A 20,877-nucleotide genomic window follows, 5' to 3' on the forward strand; every position below is an offset into this window, starting at 1 on the left:
TAAGTAGCTAGGATTACAAATGGTGAGCCACTGGTGCCCAGCTTGTCAATTTTTTTTAATGTATTTATTTATTTGTCAAAATGATGTACAGAGGGGTTACAGTTTCATATGTAAGGCAGTGAGTACATTTCTTATCAAACTTGTTACCCCCTCCCTCATTTTTCTCCCACCTTACCCCCTACCTAACCCCCCCTCCCAGTTGTACAGATGGTTTACAGCACATTGTCTTGTAATTATCGCTGTTGTATTGGTTCGCCTTTTATGTAAGTTTCTGTGCTATGGAGTACTTGCTTTAGTCTGGCGTTCAATTAGCAGATTAACAGAGCAGTGCTTTAAGTATATGTTGCTTTGCAGGAAGTCATCTGTTTACTACATACTGCTACCTAACAAGCCAGAAAGAACTGGGTGATAAATTTGTACTATTGGAAGCTCTATCAACTTTTCCAGACTCCAAAGCATTGCCTGATGTTTTAATATGTCTAGTTTTCTTTTGTTTGGAGTACTGAAGATCAAACCCTGGCTCTCACATATCCTAAGCACATACCTCCTAATATGTCTGTGTGTGCATGTGCATATGTGTACATGTACGTGTGTGCACATGCACACTAATCATGGAGCTTGAAATCAGAGCCTGGGCACTATCCCTGAGCTTCTTTGCTCAAGATTAGTGCCCTGAGCCACAGTTCCACTTTCAGCTTTTTGGCAGTTGATTGGAAATAAGTGTCTTTTCCAGCTAGCTTTGAACCAAGATGCTCAGAACTCAACATCCTGAGTAGCTAGGATTATAGACATAAGATGTTTGCATCCTGGCTTTGACACCTAATATTTTAATGCATAGGATAATAGGACTAATTAAATGAGAAGTGATAATTTCTGGAAAAGGAAGCTCAAGGTTAGAGTATATCACCTGTGTCGGGGAGATCCTGCCCCCCATTTGAGTGCCCAAGTGCACATCAGGTGCTAGATTAGAAACCCAGGATGCAGGATGGTCTTACTGGGCACGTCAAACAAGCAGAAGAAGAGGTCAAATAGAAGTCTCCAACAAAAAGAAGGCCAAAGAGTATAAAAGGTACAATTTAATAACATTTGAACTTAGTACCAAAGGCCAAGTCACCTTCACTCTGGTAGCTAAATATGTTCATGTCAGTGCTCATTCTGAAAATGATGTCCTCAACAAACAAGTCAGCTGTGTGCTGGTGGCTCATGCTTGTAATCCTTGCCACTCAGGAGACTGAGATCTGAGGATCATGGTTCAGTTCCAGCCAGAGCAGGATAGTCCTTGAGACTTATCTCCAAACTCCCAAAAAGCCAGAAATGGACCTGGGTCTCAAGTGTTAGAGCTTTTGCCTTGAGCAAAAGAGCTCAGGGGCAGTGCCCAGACCCTGAGTTTAAGCCCCAGAATCAGCACCAAAACAAACAAATAAATAAATAAATAACTTTTTAAAACAACACATATGTTCACTTGTTAATTTAGAACTTGCCCCAAAAATGAAGAAAAGGATTGGAAGTTGCCAATGGCTCACATCTATAATCATAGCTACTCAGGAAGCAGAAATCTGAGGATTGCTATTGAAAGCCAGCCCAGGCAGGAAAGCTTAGGAGATGCTTAGCTCCACTTAACCACCAAAAAAGGTAGAAGTGGAGCTATAGCTCAAGTGGTAGAGTGCCAGTCTTGAGTAAATAAACGAAGGCACGGGGCAAAGTTCTGAGTTCAAGCCCTAGTACTGGCACAAACACAAAAGAGAAAGAAAAGAGAAAAACAAAAAAAGAAAAGGACTGGAGATACAGTCTACCATATGTAAGGTCCTTGTTTAATCCTCAAAACCACAGAAAAGTAAACAAATAAGTAAAAGTAAAGTAAAGAAGAAAAAGGAAGAGGAGGAGAAAAAGAGAAGTAAGTTATTTGCCAGATTGGCAGGGAAAAGAATGTAATAAGATACAAGGTGTATATATTCCAAAATAAAGGGTAAAGTGTACATAAAAACAGAGACAAGAATTGGTATAAGGATACGTTTGTGGGAAGATCACACTGAAAATATTGGCCCCCCAAAAAAATCATAGTTCCTTTAAAAAATGTTCTCTGACCTTGCAAGGGGGTACCTGAGCCCTAGAATAGCAAGGCCTGACAAAAAGATAGAGTTATGAAGTCCACAAACAGTGTCTTGAACAAAAGAAGGAGACTGAGAAGATAAGATGAATTTTAGGTGGACTTTGGTGGTAGAAATAACCGAAATTAGTGGTTAAATAAGTGTGTGAACAAATTGACAAGGATTCTACAGGCCACGATTTAGGGATGCCTTGCAATATCTGAGCATGTCAGTTTAACTCAGAGCATGCATATCTGATCACATCTTGTGCTGAATAACAAGCTTCATTTTTCTAGCACTAGTCATCTTTTCCTTGATTGTTTGCTTCACACTTGGGGAAGTAGCATGAGCACTTTCAGGTCACTAGGGAAGCTAATCATCACCATTTTCATGATTGGAAGATGGGATTGCACTGGGGAAAGAATAATCATGACCATTTCTGCAGGGCTTTCCTGGAAGATGAAGTCACAGTCTTCGATTGGAGTCATCTACATCAAGACCATTCTATGAGGACAGTGTCACAAAAACTGTTATTTATACAGCCTTTGTCCCCACTTTCTCAACTGCCTCAGAGCCTCACTGAATACTAAGTCTTTGGTTCATTTGAGATGTGTATGTGTTGAATTTATAAACAGCAAATCATGAGTGAATATTAGGAAAAGAGATAAATGAATAGGTAAATAGATAGTAGCTGATAGGTAATCTAATCAACAGATACAAAGATTTTTAAAAATTCAGCAGTATTCTGCTCCCATAAACTTATTAGCAGTTTTAAAGGAAATTTAATTTATAATGGTTGACTAAATACACAAACCTACACTAATGGCACTTTGGCTACAGCAAAGCATGTTGTTTCTTATATACCAGCTCTGGGAAGGTGGATGGAGCCTTACCTGCCAAATATGAGTGCTAAATACCTAGCATGCTATCTTATTTAATTCTAGTAGAGTCTTTGTGAGGTGGACATTGACACTCCATAAATACAAATATGGACCATGAGCAGTAGTTTAAACTTGCCCAAGGTTACAAGCTCTACAAGGATGAAAGAATTGTAATCCTCCAATTGGTCTGTTGATCCAGAGTTGTATGTTCTTCCTCTCTCCACTGGTGGCAAAGCCCTATGAAATGCAACTTAACCTTCAGTACAATCTTCACCATGGAGACTGAGTTACTGCGTGAGATGGTAAAGAAATCCCATCATGCCTGGAAGCCAACTTGTTTTTGCTATTTGCACATTTCATATCTGTGTCCAGATGTGCCCAAGAGAAGCCCCTGACAGATTGTCCAAACTGAATTGGACACCAGCGTCAAAAAGTGACTCATGACCCCAGCCTTTCAAGCTACACACCACACCCAGGCATTCGCCTTCTTATAGAGCAAGCCATAATTCCCTACCACACACACCATGTTCGGAGAGTCATGGAAGTGATCCCAACGAGCCAGCAGGACCCAATTACGCTGAAAACAGTGAAAGGGATCGAATAATGATACCTAGGTAGAACTGCTTAGTAGCAGAAAATAAAAAATATTAATTGCCTGGGAAGGTATTTAAAGAAAGATTTTAAAAAGAAATGGATGGATGGATAGATAGATCCATATAAAAGAGGAAGAATAGAATAGTATTAAGGGATCTGTACCTTCTCTCTGAATTTCAGGCCATTAGCAATGACCTTCTACTCTCTAGAAAGTTCTCAACCTCATTTAGGTAATGATACCATGTGCTACAGAAATTTTACCTTTGAAAGAAAATCATAAATATAAAAACATGTATTCCCTTTTAGAGATGAAACATTCCTAGAATCTGGGCTATAGAGTCAGAATCCGGTACATTTATTTAAAAGATCCGTCACTCAAATGCAATTTCACTTTTAGGTGGTCTTTTATTTTCTCTTCCTTTCATATGTGTGAGAAGAGCAGCGATATGATCCTCCTAACCTGCCCCTCTCTCTGATGTCTTTAGGAAGCAGGAACCAGACTGATTGCAGACCTTTGTTACCACAAAGAGACAACCGAATGTAGTTAGGAAAGAATAAAGAAACTAAACTACGAATTCTTTCCCTGTGATGGCTCATTTTTTTCCCTTATACTATCCTAAAAGGTGGCAAGGTGACATCTATTTAGAATGTATTTAATTGCAACTTTCAGAAGCCTGAAACAGTAATACCTCAGAGAATCCTCAGTTGCAATTCAAAATGTTTGGAATAGTAGAAGATGAAGGGAGCTGTCAGTGGAGGTGGAGAATTGGAATTTCCAATAGTCAGCCTGCTCTACTGATTGCACTTTTAACAAAGAGGGAACGACAGCCTTGATTTTAGTCTCTGATTTCCATTCATCTGGCTTCCTTTCACTATGATCACGATCTTTATGGTCTAAGCAACAGCAAAGAAAATTCTTCTCCTGCAGTAATATGGTAGCATGAGAGGCAAGTAATTTGGTCCTAATCCCTGTATAAATTAACCCAAAAAGCAGGTAAGAAATTCACTCAGCAGCCTCTTCCTACCCCCCGGTTCAAGTGTGTGTGTGTGTGTGTGTGTGTGTGTGTGTGTGTGTGTGTGTGTGTGTGTGTGTGTCTATGTGTGAATATATATTCACAGTGGAATACACAATAAACCCATATAACAGAAATTAACATTTGATAACAATTGACCTTATTTAATTTTTGGATAGGAATGTTAAAATTAAGAAGTGAGGGTGTTTTTTTAAACTATATTTCAAGCAACTTTTTTCTTTAATTCATTGGAAATAATGCCTGTAATTTGTGAAGAATAATCTTTTAGTAATTAAGGAAATACATCCCTCTCCTACCTTGCACAATAGATGTGTAGCAGCTGTGTGGTGCCTGGATCTGTTCAGCTGTGTCACAATGCTATTCTGGAATTTTCTTCCTCAGGCCTGCCAACCCTGCTGTCAAGCCATCCAGAATCTAGCTTCCTCTTGATCCCCAAACAACCAGAGCCACTGACTTTTCTTGTTCATTTTGAAATAGGGAATTGGAATGGAGGAAAGAATTGGGCAATTGAACTGTCTGTCCTATTGACTCAAAATTCTTATATATGAAAAGGCTGAGCAAAATCTATGATGTTTTTTTCTATGGCATTTTGAGAGCAGTATAATTCTTATAGATAAGAAGAATATTAAGAAACTGGCAGTCATCCAAAATAACATCAAATATCATAGACAAACTTTAAAAGTCACATTTAATCAGGAAGAGCTGTCTGATCACCTTGTACAAAGACAACTCAATAATATGGATTATGTTTTGGGTGAACATCTGATTTCCCAAAAGTAAAGGCCAACCTCTTGAAAATCCAGGTACCACAGGGCACCAGCCTATTTAAATGGCATCATGGCACCAATGGCCATTAGACATGTTCCAGCATATCCCATATGTACATTCCCATTGTCCATTCTGGAGGAGGCAGAGTGAATGTACCATGTGCTGCAGGTCAAGAAAGTGTGCTTCAGTACTCTGATGCAAACAGTACAATCACTCTTGGGTGAAGACTGTTTTCCCCATTTGTGTAGCAGGGACTTTAGTTAATTTTTTTCCCTAGGAGTGCATCTGAATTTCTGTGGATCGTGTAAGTCTGAGAGGGTTTTAGAACACTGGCATATATTTCACAAAGTGCTAAGTCTGTAGAAACTACGATGTCCCTATAAGCTGAGCAATTTCAGGAAAGGCTTTTGACCTTGTTGGGTCTGTCATCTGTGCTCAAATGGAATTAGTACTGCTTAATCAATTTCTGCTTTACCTGTTTGGTGAATCAAATAAGATCACAGATAGGAAATTACTCCAAGGCAGTGATATTACTACTAACTTATTATTTTTGTTAAAAATCCCTAAAACACTGAGGCAGCAAGCCCATCAAACTCAATAGATAAGACTTGCACTGGCTCAAGGAACTAAAGTTTGTCCAGGGAGAAACTACTTCAGAGAATAGGGGGACAATTTTACAATTAGCCTGTCCTTGATTACAGGGACATGATACAAACCACTATCATTAAATTTCAAAATGCAAAGGACCAGCCCTTAGAGAATAGCCATTCATCTTTGCTAGGTAGACTTCAACTGCTGCCCAAGCAGTTGATCTGATTCTTCATATAATCTGTATGTTTGTATAATTTCTGGAGACTTCTAGGGAAATTTGAGAGCTTATCTGTAGTGGTAATGGATTTATTCGTCAGAGGATAGGAATAGATAACATTTTATGATCAATAAGTACCTCAATCTCCTTAAAGTCTATTCAAGAATAATTTTAAGCTAATCACACATGGCCCATGCCTATAATCCTATTTATATCCGGAAGCTGAGATCTGGACCATCCTGGAGAGAAAAGTTCACTAGATTTAGATAACCAGACAAAATAAGCAGCAAAAATCAGGGCTCAAGTGATAGAGCACCAGCTTAGCAAGCTCAAGGCCCTCAAACCCTAATACTCCCCTTTCTCACCCCCAAATCATTTTAATCATAAGTTTCTTGGTGGCTTTATTTTTATTCTAGCAAAAATTAAATTAGTTTCAGAGTTTGATAAACATGTATCAAACTAGGAGACGTTCAAGGACATTCTCTACGTATTTTGTGAATTCCTTTTTCCTATTGTGATAAAAAAATTCAGATCTAGCTCTTGAACAACATCAGAAGGAAAAGAAATAAACTCATTCACTAAGTTATGTGTGTAAGCTTGGAGTGGTTTTTTTTTTAAGGACAATTGGAGCAAATAACTGGAACCCTTGTGAGTTACTGTGGTGCTATAGCTCACTAAGGCTTGGCAGTGTCCACTGCCTTACACACATTCTGTAATGTGGTTTGGGAATATTTCTGTCCCAGTATGCTTTTGGCCATAAAGTAAAAATAGCATTGGCTGTGCCCTAAGTAAAGCTCTTAGGAAGAGACATTCATTATTCATTGCCCACTTTTCTCCAGAGCTGCCCACCAGAGATCTCAGTAGCTTCACATATGGGTACTTGTGGGTCTGACCTTCTGTGAAGAACATTTGGGTAGAAAGTGGGGAAGTAGGTAGGGTTGTATTGGCAATGTCATGCCCTGCTTTGCAAACTAACTGATGAGCCCATACTCACTCATCATAGAGACAGCTGTAGTTGGTGCTGTAGTAGAGCTCCTAGCAGGACATTAATCTTAAGCAGCATTATAACACTCTGAGAATAAACATCACATGAAACTCTACTTTTGTTCTGACTTTACCCAGCATGCTTACTGGTTTGCTTTCCAAATACCTTTCCTGTGATTGTGGCTGAGTGAAAAAATCATTCTTAGAATTTATAGGTATACAATTAAACTATACATTTTTCTTTAAAAATTTTTTTTCTTGTCCTGCCAGTCATCAGCTTCCATACGAGTCTAGCAGCAGTAAGAAAATGCCCCAAAAGCAAGACTGGGTTTTAACACATGGAGTTATGGCAAGTAGCCCTGGGAGAACCGCAGAGGAAACTGAGTTCTGCAGACTCCATTCTGACCTCAGGGGCACTCTCTTTGTTTAATTGACTAATTAGTTAATTAAATTAACTTTGACACAAAAATCTCTAGCTATCCTAGGCTAGCCTTGAACTCTCTATCCTCCCAAGTCCTACATTATGAGTGTCATTTTTGGAGTACATCCAGCCCAAATCTCGTGTGTGTGTGTGTGTGTGTGTGTGTGTGTGTGTGTGTGTGTGTGTGCCCGCCAGTCCCGGGGCTTGAACTCAGGGCCTAAGCATTATCTCTGAGTGTTTTTTTTTTTTGGAGGGGGGGGCTTTGAACTCAGGGGGTGAGCAATTCTCTTAATCTCCATATTGCAGCAACATGTTTCTCCATTACTGAGTTTGAGGTCCGTGTGAGTGACAGACCTGAGCTGGTGACAAGCCACCCTCCCCTGAGGGATGCTGACTCCTGTCCTGCACTGAGTCACTTCTCCCCACTCCTTGTTCCTGCTCTGGGACCCCAGTCTCTGAGAGCATCTTCTACCCCCAGAACTGTGCCAGGCATCCTCCTCACCTCAGCCTGGCTGCCATCCTAAACTATACATTTTTAATTGATTCAGGGGACAATGTGACTCTCATTCATCTTTCATGATTTACCACATTCAGTAGTTTACTTTTGAGATGGGCCACTGCTTTCACATTATTTAGGTCTGAAGATAGAGCCTGTCTGGTTTAATGATGAGAATATTCTTCTTTACTTGCCTGCCTCCACTGTTAAAAAAGCAGACATGACAATCATCTCAGGCTTGAGATGGAATTTAAGTCGTTGGCTTTTGACTGAGAATGAAGAAGTTCTGGGCCATTACAAATGTGTGTGTGTGTGTGTGTGTGTGTGTGTGTGTGTGTGTGTTTCCCAGTTCTGAGGCTTGTATTTGGGGCCTTATACTCTCACTTGGCTTTTTCACTCAAGGATGGCGCCCTCCCACTTCAGCCACACTTTCATGTCTGTCTTTTGTCTGGTTAACTGGGGATAAGAGTCTCATAGACTTCCTGCCTGGGCCATCTTCATTTCCATCCTCAGATCCTGAGTAGCTAGGATTACTAGCATTAGATGGTATGCCACAAGTGCCTGGCTGAAAAAAAAAAAAAAAGAATGGTTCTTATAAGGGGATTACTCCTCTCTTAAATAGTTGAATATCTGAATCCACATGGATTCATGGGCAAAAGCTAACCTCCTAACTTGGTATGAAAGGATTTTAGAAATACTATACCTGCTTAAGAGAAAGACTGCTGCATTCTTTCCAATCATCATTTGAGAATCTCAAGAATTTATAAAAGGAAGTTCTAGAATATTCACTCACTTTTTGTTTTCTTTATTTACTACAAAATGGTGTTAGTTACCTTTTTTTACCCTGTAAAAACCATGAAAGTAATAATTTAAAGAAGGAAGGGGTTCTGCCAGCTGGTGATTTCAGAAGTTTCAGTCCATTTGGTCCATTGCTGTGCTGAGGCAGAACATCATGATGGAAAGGGAATAGGCGGGTGGAGCTGCACGTATCATGGTGGCCTAGAAGCAGAGAGGTGAGAAGAGGAAAGACACACAGGAAAAGATATGTCCTTCAACAGCAGACACCCCAATGACCTGCTTCCTCCAACCAGGCCCACCTTTTAATGTTTTTATTATTTTCTAGTAATACCATTAATCCATCAATGAATTGATCCATTCAGGAAGTCAGAGTCCTTAAAATCTAATAATCCAATCACTTCCTTAAGCCTTGTCACAGAACACAGCTGCATCAGCAATCAGGCCTTTGCACTTGAGACTTTAAGAGGTATATTTCATATCCAAACCATAACAAATATTAATTTTTGAATCTTTGCAATTGATTGGTTAATTTTGTTCTTTTTTTTCTTTTTTAAACATTTATTTATCGTCAAAGTTATGTAGAGAAGGGTTACAGTTTCTTATGTAAGGCCATGGGTACATTTCTTGTCAAACTTATCTCTGTTGTAGGGAGCAGAGCTGACTCCATTTTGATTAGGGAAACATAGTAGGAAATGTTGCAGGGAGTAGATTAGGTCAACCTGACCCCAAAATTCTGCTTCTGTAAATGGCTTATTTGACTTGTTTGTTGCTTGCTCTACCCCCTGCATCAAGCCCCTACATCTGTGCTATGCTTTTACCTTTATAAATCCCAATTTGAGAACTGCTTGGGGTCGTGGTGGCAGCTCCCAAGTCTGCCCTGTGTCCCTGGTTGGTCAGCCCTATTTTCACTGTCGCAGTTCAGCTCCCGAGTCTGTGCTGCTGCGTCCCACCGGTCAGTTCGCATTTTGCTTCCCCAATAAATCCATCTTTTTGCTTGAGCGTGTCTCTGAGTGGTGAACTCTTGGATGAATAGGGAAGCCCCTCTCTCAAACCCTGTAACATTTCTAACCCTGTAACAATCTCCTCCCTCATTGATTTCACTTTGTGGTTACACAGAATGATTTCACTCCTAATACATTTTCATGTTTGAGTTTTCTTATAATTCTGTCACTTAATTAACCAAGGGCTTAGGAATAGAGAGGTAAAAGATATAGTTCCTACCTCCAAAGACCCCTCACATCTATTTCTGTGACAGATAAGTATGTTTGTACAAGCTCATATGCAATTTGACGGAAATGATCAGGAATCTGAAGGAACACAGAAAAGAAACAGGCTAGATCATGGCTGGCAGTGTTTTAGATTCTTCTGGAAGGCAAGAACTGAAAAATATCATTGTACATGCAACACACTTGCAGACACAGAAATGATAGCTTTTAAATATTACTATTGCTGGTAATATTTACTCCTGTATGTTACATTCTGAGTCTACATTGGGTCTTCTGAGTTTAATCTTTATTTAAAACTTCTATATACTCTGTCATCTTTTGAAGGTAATTAAGATACTTTAAGTATCTAAGATGAACCATCTTTCTCTTTTAGTAGCTGTAGCCTGTGACATATTTCCCTAGGGATTCCAACTTTATTATGTGTAAAGAACCATCACCACCTGTGTGTGAGGAATACAACAGTACAAAGAACTGTTAATAGCTCTGTTAAGGGGTAATGAGTAATCTTTGCTTCTAACCAACAGGATGTCTACCTAATTTATTAGCAATCTAAAACTCTTGCTATGATTCAAAATTAAAATAGCGTGCCAGTAGAAAAGGAGAAATGAAATAGGATAAATGATTTCTTCTTGTATGCAGAGCCTTTTTCCTGATGCCTCTTAAGAAAACCATAAGGAAATGGTATTGATAGCTATTTTGTGTCAGTATGCCATGTCATGAAGGATGCTGACAAAACAGGTTGGTATTATGGTGTTTTTACTTTCCTCCCAGTATCTTCCAAATTATTTGGTTGCAGGAAAGTTAAAGGAGACAGATGTCACTCAGATACATGATTAGGTTAGTGTCACTGAATGGACAAAGCCTGGGGAAGTAAAACTAGTCATTCTAAGACATCCTGCATGAACATGGTCTCCACAAAGGCATCATGTGGAAACAAACAGGTGTAGCATACCTCAGAAGAGTTTGTAAGGACTACAGGAATAAGGGACTAAAGGGAATTCCATGCAGTAGGAACTCCAACAAATCTGCAATGGTCTTCGTGTATAATTTTCACAAACAAACGAACTCACCAAACAGGGAAACCCATTTTGTTAACCACTGCATACTCAGGGTCTGAAACAGTGCCAGTTGAAAGAACAGGTAAACATATGCTGAACTGAGCGATCCAATTCTAGATGAAACTTTCTGTAGAAAGCGATCAATCCTGGAGGATAAGAATAGCTAATGGACAAGTTGTGTCAATGATTCTGTGTGTGGGCTGGGGATATGGCCTAGTGGCAAGAGTGCTTGCCTTGTATACATGAAGCCCTGGGTTCAATTCCCCAGCACCACATATACAGAAAATGGCCAGAAGTGGCGCTGTGGCTCAAGTGGCAGAGTGCTAGCCTTGAGCAAAAAGAAGCCAGGGACAGTGCTCATGCCCTGAGTTCAAGGCCCAGAACTGGCCAAAAAAACAAACAAAAAAAATGATTCTGTGTGCTAATGTGGAGTGTGAATTTCATCTTATAATTAAGCACTCCTAAAATGAACTGTCAAGCATGAGGAATATCAGGAAGCATTCCTCAGTGTTCTTTCTCTGGTTTGGGAAATACTAGGTTAGGCAAACTGTTTAGACTTTCTCTCGGCTTTTTATCTCTTTTGAGTCTCTAAAGGATCCCCATAACCTGCAGGCTTCTAGGATCTGGACTCTCTTTCAGGGCAAATACTCTGTACACTGAATGGTCTCACACACGTTTAACCAGCTTTTCTCTAAGTAATGAGGACCCAATAAAGACCTTTCAGCAGGCTATTAATGTGGTGGAAAATTTGTTTTAGAAGATCTTCTGTTCTTTTTAGAAGTAGGATGGGTGAGACATGGCTAGAGGTAGTGGGACCACATTTGAGACAGGTGGGATAGGATGATGATAACTTGACATCTAAGGATCAAGAAGGAAGAAGGAGACAAGAGATATGACATTTCAATGACACAACTTGTCAAAGTCACATTCGTTATACAGGTTGGGTATTGCACATGACTGAATCCGGCCCACATTCTTTGCTGCTGACCTCTTCATCCAGGATCAGGGCTGTATCTATCTTGAAGAAAGCTACCTATACCTAATTCATAGCTAGCTTTACCTCTAGCTAATGACTCCAAGATGCTGAGAGGAGCAAGAGAAGGGACCAAGGCAATTTTAGTCTAAATATATAGCTAAAGATGGCTTAGTTCTTCAAAGTTCTTTCAGTTCTTCTGAAACTGTAGCATCTAGAATTCTGATCTCTAGAGAAAGAATAATAAATGTGAAGCCCAGTTACACAATCTCCACCAAAAGCTAAGGTTTTTAACTTTACCACATACTGAAATATATGTAGCATTATACTGAAGAGATCATTATCAAGACTTTGAACCAAGAGTAACAAATCCAAATGCTAAGAGAGCTCATGCAAGCAAGCATCATAAATAAGCCAACTGTAGAGTATACTCAGGGTAAGTGTTTACATATTAAACTTACAGAAAGGTAATCATTTACCGAAAGACATGTACTCCCTTCCATTTGTATTTAAATATGTAGTCTTATCCATTTATATTTTATAATTGTTTCTAATAGGGATATAGGTAGTGAGGAGCATTTCTCTATTCCAGCACAAACTTCTGTCCAATAGCACTCACAGATGAATAACAGCTGGTAATGTTACAGCCACAACACAGATGACAAAGCTGTGCAGGTAGGGGTGGGCAGTTAATTTGAATTTTATGGAAAGCTGGGGATTTACATTTTTATGTTAAATCTCTCACACTCAGACACTGACAGGAAATCTTGCACTACATAGGATGGCCAAGTAGAAGTCTATCTCTGGGCCAGTAGTTCATGATCTCTACGTTAGTTCATGTGTGCTGTTATACATACATATGGCTTTCATTTCTTGAGTTGATAGTTTAACATTCATATTTTTAGGTAGACAAGGTACTAGATGATGTGTTAAGTTGCCCTGCAAACCTATGTTGAATTGCTGAGTAAGAAGAGAAAATCTCTGCTTCCTGAGCAAGGAATTGAAATATGGTCCTTATTTTATTTTATTTTATTTTATTTTGCATTGGGGAAAGAAGGGCTGAAAACTATAGTGCTTTCTGGAAGAGTTAGTGCTTAAACCTAAGTAACACCATCCACAGAACCAAGGCATGAAAATCTGCCAGTATAAAAGTAACAGAAAGTGTGAAGTTCAGTGGTGTGAAATAGAAAGCAAACTGCTAAGATACTTTTTCCATTGGCTTTCATGCCTGGTGGATTCTGTTTCACAGAGAGAAGAATGTAAAATCGCATATCAGCGAAGACCTTGATGTCAAGGAAATTGAGAAATAACGCGGGGGGATTTAGTCGTGAAGCTAATGTGATGTCACATTTTGGTTCATGGAGGAGCTCTCTTAATGCCATACATGTGAGCACATAGATTGGACCAATCTGTTTGAAAGAGGGAATAAGCACAGGGGTGGTAATTACCATACTGCTAAAGAAGCATTGAGGAGGTATTTAGTTCCTGCTGATAGGGAAGATTAGAATCAAGCAAGTTTTATGAATAGAAAATGATGAGCAGATGAGCCTAGAAGAAAATGGAAATGTGCTGAGATTAGTATATGATGCCTACCTCTCTGTGGAGAGAGAGGAAAAAGAACAAAATAAAAAGGTTTCAGAGGTCTCAGGCTGGAGATACTTTGTTTTCTGGAGTGTAAAGTAGAGATTTGGACAAAGCTGTCATATTAGCAGCTATTGCCAATGTGAATCAGTCAGCTTTTGAAAAAAGCCACCATTTACCAGTTGCTAGGTCTAAACGTGTCTTTGTTGTCCTGAGATACCACGTTGAATGTGTATATTTTAACAACTAATTTGCTAAGAACCAGCTGTGCTCGCACTGGGGTAACTCACAAACTCCAAATGACCAGCAACAGGAACTCAGAAGGTGTCTCTGGAAATATTATGACCTGATTTTTCTCAGAGGCTCCTCAATATTGTGGACTCACTGGATTAAAAAAAAGAAAAGCCCTTGCAAAAATAAATTCTGTGCCTCAGTGGCCACCCAGGGCTCAATTCTCTGTTTGCAAGGGTCATGGAGTTTTTAGTTGGAACATCACTGGGTTGTGTTTCTCTCTCAAAGAACAATTTAAAAGAAGAAAAACCTAAAAGGCAATTCTGAGCAAACTCACCAAATCAGTTTTTCTCATCTGTTCCGAAGGTAATGACAATCACAGTATCGAGTGAAAGCTTGCTTCCCATGTATGAAAATGTCTCCATGTTTTCTATTTGATGCATGCATCAGAACAAGCCTACTCTCTTTAACTCTCAATTGACTTTCTACTCATGGCTAGCACTTTACCCCTTCCCTTCTTATTTGGATACAAGAAGTCTCAAAGATTTTTCTGTCTAATCTGGCTTTGAACCTTGATCTAAGTAATCTAAGGATTACAGGTGTGAAACACTGGTGCCAGACTAAATGAAGACATCTATTTTTTTTTTAATTCAAGCAAGCTATTGCGTGCTTCATGTCTATAATCCTAGCTACTCAGGAGGCTGAGATCTTAAGATTATGGCTCAAAGCTAGTCCAGATAGGAAGGTGAGAGACTTTTACCTTCCATTAACCTCTAAAAAGCTGGAAAAGAATCTGAAGCTCAAGTGATAGGAGTGCTAACCTCGAGCAGAAAAAGCTCAGGGATATCACCAAGGCCCTGAATTCAAGCTCCAGGACCAGTATAAAATAATTTCTGTAAATTTATTCAATATGCTAAGTATACATTTCACAAAAGATCTGATTTGATAAAATTGGAACAATCAGATGCTATATATTTCACAGCCCAGGGAGAGTATAGATCTCAACTGTACCAGTTAACAGCCACACAGAATGGGGAAGGCAAAATGCGAAGGCAGAATGTGGAAGAGAAACACCTCCCCATCTCCAGATGATTTCTTAATGTTGAATTACAAATTGTCTAAAGAGAAATGGCATGTAATGAAACACAGAAGTGATGGTTTAATGCTGGCTTCCTATTGCTTTTCTGTCATGGAAAATATAGGGAGACTGGAGGTTAATTTTAACTCAGTGATTTCACCTTTTAGAAAGTTTTATCTTCAAGAGTTGCTGCTCCTTTGAGACCTACCCTTTAATCTATTGTTTTCTCTAGTTTTCTTTAGAGAAATGGCAGGAAGTGCCTGTCTTCCTAGAAATGTGAAAGGCTGAAAGGTCTAAATTCCAGCCCAGCCTGTACAGCTTTTACAGAGTACCTGTGAAGAGGAGATAAATTTGTTTTCTACTTATCTGATAATTTTTTTTTTGGGGGGGGGACTAAGTAATGTTTGTGCACAGATAAAAAGTAGAGAGTAAACAAAACATCCACTCTAAACTGGTTCTTCTTTTTCCTTCTTTAAGAGCTCAGCAATCTGAAAAATATCTAAATTAAAATACTTAAAATTTTAAATTGTGTATATGTGTGTATATGCACATATGTGTTTGTGTGTATGCATATGTGTATTCATAATTATCTGAGTTCATATAAACAGATGAACATATTCCTTGTTTGAAGCTCCAAATTCAGCTGATGCTTTCGGAACTAACCTCTTAGAAAGACTGAGGTTGATGTGAGATTATGTGGCTTATCTATATGGACCTCAGTTTTCTCATCAGAACTTCTATATACTCTTGAGTTCCTTGGCAGATGTTGGTTTTGCTAAAATAGAATAGGCAGTTTCTGAAGTTTTCTTGGCTTTTTCCTTTTTGTATCACCTTTAAGTGCTTTTTTATTTGTGCATAGTTTGACAGTGGTTCCCTTTTGTCGTTTATCTTTTTTGTCTAAGCAGGAATCATAATAAACTTAAATACACATACATACAAAATCACATACATACCAAAGTGAGCCACTTACTATATTTGTGTTGGTACTTGGACTTACTGGACTAGGTATCATACTCTTTCTTGACTTTTTCACACAAGGCTAGTATTCTGCCACTTAACACTTCTATTTGTGGCTTTTTGCTCGTTAACTGGAGAGAAGAGTGTGTTGAATTTGTCTGTCTAGGTTGGATTTGAGCTGTGATCCTGAGATCTCAACCACAGGAGTAGCTAAGATTACAGGTATGAGCCACCAGCACCCAACTCCACAACTGATCTTAAAAGATCATTGTGGCACTATTCATCATAGCCAAGGTATGGAATTAGCCCAGATGCCCCACCAGTCCCAGAGAAACATAGGTTGCAACATTCCCCCCATTTGTTGTAGCTAGAATGTGCCTATAAATCTACAAGTAAACATACTGGATGGTTAAAAAGTACACTGGGGCATGATTAACTGTACAGGCATGCAAACACAATGAGACCAAAGGAGGATACACTTAGGAAAGCATCACAAAGGTACAATGCCTATGTGCATCTGGTCATATTAAATGATATTGATCAAAATGAGCTCCAGGAAATTGAAACAGGAAGTTTTTTGTTGTTGTTGTTGCTGCTGTTTTTGTTTTATTTTCCTTTTGTCTTGTTTGTTCATTTACCTGACCTTGGAAGGGTAGGGGGGCACAAAGATGGTAGGAAAAAGTGTGAACAAATGAGGCAGTGGGACTCACTAGGCTTATGTTGAAAATGAACTACTGTATACAACTTGTGGGTGAGGACAGGAGGGGAACCTGGGAGAGTGAGGGAAGGGGTGACCTTGTTCAAAAAGAAATGTACTCTTTACTTACTTGTGTAACTGTAATCCCTCTATTTATTACCTTTTTAATAACAATTTAAAATGCATGAAAGAAAGAAAATACGGTATACATACACAATGGAAGTTACTCATCTATTAGAAAGAATAACATTGTACCATCTATAAAGAAATAGAAATGCCTGGAAAAATTATGTAAGGCCCAGAAAGACAAAGGATGCTTGTTTTCCCTTATATGTAGAAGCTAGCTTTAGTTACAAATGTGTAAGTAAATACATTGGGTGGTGTGCAAGCATATATAAATATATGAACTGAAATATTATATAAATTAACTGAAATCAATTCAAGGGAGAATCAAATAGTGTAATTCCTTAGAATGGCAAAGTCAAAATTCAACAAAGTAAACACCAGGAAGTAAGTACTTGAAAAGAGTAGGGTAGAGTGGGTGAAGGTTAAAGGAGTTGATGAATGAAGAGGAGAAGAGAGGAGAACGCAGTCAAGAATTCAGCATATATCCTATGAAATTAAGAAGAGTGAGGAAAGAGGTGTCTAAGGAAAGGATGGGTGAGAATATTGACATTGATCAACTGCTTTGTTGTTTAAGACAACTCCTTAAGGATAAAAAATAAGCAAGAAAAGGTAAATAGTGAAGTGACATAATCATCAGAAATAATTGCCTACCATCACTAGATTGAAAATTCAATTAATGGAATGTTGTTATTAATAGGACATGTGGCCAGGCACTAGTGGCTCATGCCTGTAATCCTAGTTACTCAAGAGGCTGAGATCTGAGGATTGAGGTTTAAAACCAGAACAAGCAAGGAAGTCTGTAAGACTCATATGGCCAATTAACCATCAAAAAGCCAAAAATGGTGCTATGTCTTAAGTGATAGAGTGCTCACCTTAAGCAAAAAAAGTGCAGAGAGCACTTAGGCCCTGAGTCCAATCCCTAGGACTCTACAAATAAAAGAAAGGGAAACGTGTTCAAAGGAAGCAGATAGACCTGTGGCTCACACAAGCATTTTGCTGAGACATGGTATATGGTGGTGGATAAGAATAATGACCCCTGAGCTAGTCTCTTACTTTTCTATGCTTGTTTCTAATCTGACACTATTACTTTTCTGTGCTTGTTTCTAATATTCATGTCTGCCCCTGAGATCAGTCTCAGAGTAAACATTTCATATTAGTGAAACACTTAGCATAGTGCTGGTACATGCTCACCATGGAATTCCTGACAAACAGGATCATAGAGATAAACCAAGACATGTGTTCTCCCTCTGATCTCTGAGATTACACAGAGGCATTTTTGTGCCCAGAAGAGCACCGTAACCCTTATGAGAAGGCATTGCAAAGAGATTAGCCACTCACTGGATTTGAGTTTTAAGTCTTAGGGGGAGGTTAGAGAAGTTTTACCCATCCATGTTTCCTGAACCTATGACAGGGTTTAAGCAATGGAGGAAAACAGGCAAGGTGCCCACAGACCAGAAACCATCATGGTCCCACTTACCAAGAGAGGGAAAGGGCTTGATTCTAGATGCAACACTGATAGCTTGAGGTAGATCCAAAGCCACATTTGCAGAAGGAATTTTCAGCAGATGGTTAACAGAGGCTGAGACATCATCTGTGTAGAGGAGGCAAAAGAACAGGAGCCATGATGCCAAGCTGACTTGGGCATATACCCACATTCTCTTACTTACTGGCTAAGTGGCCTTGTGCAAGTTCCTTAATTTCAGAGCTTCATTGTCCAGCAGCTGTAAAACAGAAATGGCAAGGCAAACCTTACAGGTTCCTATGACAAACAATGGAAGTTTTCTGGAAATTACCAAGGCTGAGCCTGTGCAAAGCTGGCAAGCCATGAGTTTTGTCAGTGCAGATTGAGTAGCTGTCATCCAAAATGCTCAGGATAATTCTGGATTTGAGATTTTTTAAGTTGAAAATATTTCTATATACATAATAAGATATCCTAGAGGTGGGTTCTGAGTCTAAGCATGACATTCATTTACATTTTACATGTCCCTTCTTCCACATAGCCTGGAAATAATTTGACCTACTATTTTTAGCATACCTGTATTTTGATTGCAACCTGCTACAAGAGGTAGTGTAAGTGGAATTTTCCATTTGCACTGTCATGAAGAAGTCAAAAAGCTTTATATATGGTAGCATTTCAGACTTCAGATGATTTTGGAGATTAGGAATGGTACCTGTATAATCACCAACACAACAGAACCTAACACTTGACAACAGGAGGTCAGTAATGGACTGCTTTATAAAGCCTGGGTTCTCTTCTTAAGCAACAGTACAGAGGATTTGGTAGCTGGCTGGAGGGGTGGATCTGGCAGGAATCCATGTTGATTGTTTGATTGCTTTATCTCCCAATTTACTTCAAAAGAGATTGTTTTTACTCAAAGGACACCAGAAAAATATTTTTATTCATTCAGTAAAAATGCATTAAATGCTTAATAGGTACTGTTGTGCATGCTAGAGATAAATCTGTGTATAAAAAGCAGATGAAAAACCATGTTTTATGGATCCCTACTCCAATAAAGGCCAGAAATGTGATAAATAAGAACATAAATAAAATAGGTAATATTAGATAATGGTGAAGTGTCATGGACAAATATGAAACAGGGGAGGTGATATGTAATTCCTGAAGAAAGGTATATAAATGTGATGCCTTGGAAATAGCCATTTATGATTAATTTAATGGTTGGAGAGAATGTCAGATCTGAATTCTCCAGCTCAGAAATACTGAATCTATCCTTAGATGTTAGGAACAAGGCAGTGAAGCAAATTGGAAGCCCTGCTCTCAGGAAGCTTATATAATCTGTAAGAGGGGGAGAGAGAGAGACAGAGAAAGAGAGAGAGAGAGAATAAAAACAAATACATCCGATAGTTTTGGTGAATGGGAAATTGGTCTTCTCCAGCAGTTGCAATTCCATCTCTTTCTTTTATCTTCTAGGAACACACTTAAGTCATGTTCTTCTCTGTAATTGTTGCATCACCGTTCCCTGGGCCCATGGTGGGTTCTCTCTGGCGCTGCTGTGCAGTCACAGATCACAAGGTGCCAAGGCAAAATAAAAGGGCTTCACTGCCCTTTCAGTGGTCCTGAACTTTTTGTGTTAGCTGTTACTGCCTTAAGAAATTAATCTTTCAAGCTTTTGATTAATTGCTAGGACCACTGATTATTGATCAGAAAATCTAGGTTAGCATGGTCACACTTCTCTTGTCAGGTTATGGCACAAGAGACCACATGGTTCACTGGTAGACTGTAGCTCATTCCTTGCACAATTAATGAAAATGATGTAAACAAGGAGAGGATAAGGATTTGCCTTGGTGTTCTTCAGTCACTTGTGTGCTACTCATTCCAGGTGGGGTAATTTCAAGGAGTGGGCTGAGACCATGGGCAATTTAATGTGTAAAGTCTGAGGATCTGAAAGAATCATTTGTGATTAACAGTCCACATACAAACACAGCAGAGAAAATAAGAGGATATATAAAAACAATAATGAAAATGAAAACTAGGTCAGGAGCATACTTCAGAAAATTTTTATGGAGAGTACACTAGGTTCTAGGAAAGTGTTGAACAAACCAAGTTTCTAAGTAGTTCAAACCAAGTTTCTGAGTAGTTCACAGTGAGATGAGGGAATCAAACACCTGGATACAGCATTTCACAAGGTTGGGGATAAAAATCCACAAACCTGAGTGCAGTGTTAGAAGTAACTGAAAATCATTTTGCATAATCTTAGACTTGGTGGTGCTCTTAGTGGTGTAAAATAATAACCTCCCTGATACTCTTTTGTAGACTGGCACAATGTGGGCCCCTTGGCAGATTCTATGTTCAGTTCAGGAAGAGACCCTTGTGTATGAATGTTCTTTTCATTTGCTACCATAGTAAATATAGTTAGGCAAATTCATTCTTGATTTCAGTAGGTAGCATTTACCTGGCACTTTTTGCCGAATCAGGAGCCAGAACATAATAATGACTAAGAGACAGTTCCTAACCTCAAGTTACAGTCTAAAAGAATTGACCATAGAGGAACAAACAAACAAGCATCTACACGATGGCCATCAGTATCCTGGAACCATACACACCATGTCATTGGGGACAT

At 39.0% G+C, this 20,877-nt stretch overlaps 1 protein-coding gene across 2 annotated transcripts in view; it reads left to right on the plus strand.

Annotated features, from left to right (window-relative positions):
* Positions 1–20,877, plus strand: part of Fat3 (FAT atypical cadherin 3) — a 506,722-nt gene that overhangs the window by 361,686 nt on the left and 124,159 nt on the right. The window lies entirely within an intron of this gene.

This window comes from Perognathus longimembris, chromosome 4, assembly GCF_023159225.1.
Source record: "Perognathus longimembris pacificus isolate PPM17 chromosome 4, ASM2315922v1, whole genome shotgun sequence".
Taxonomy (NCBI): domain Eukaryota; kingdom Metazoa; phylum Chordata; class Mammalia; order Rodentia; family Heteromyidae; genus Perognathus; species Perognathus longimembris.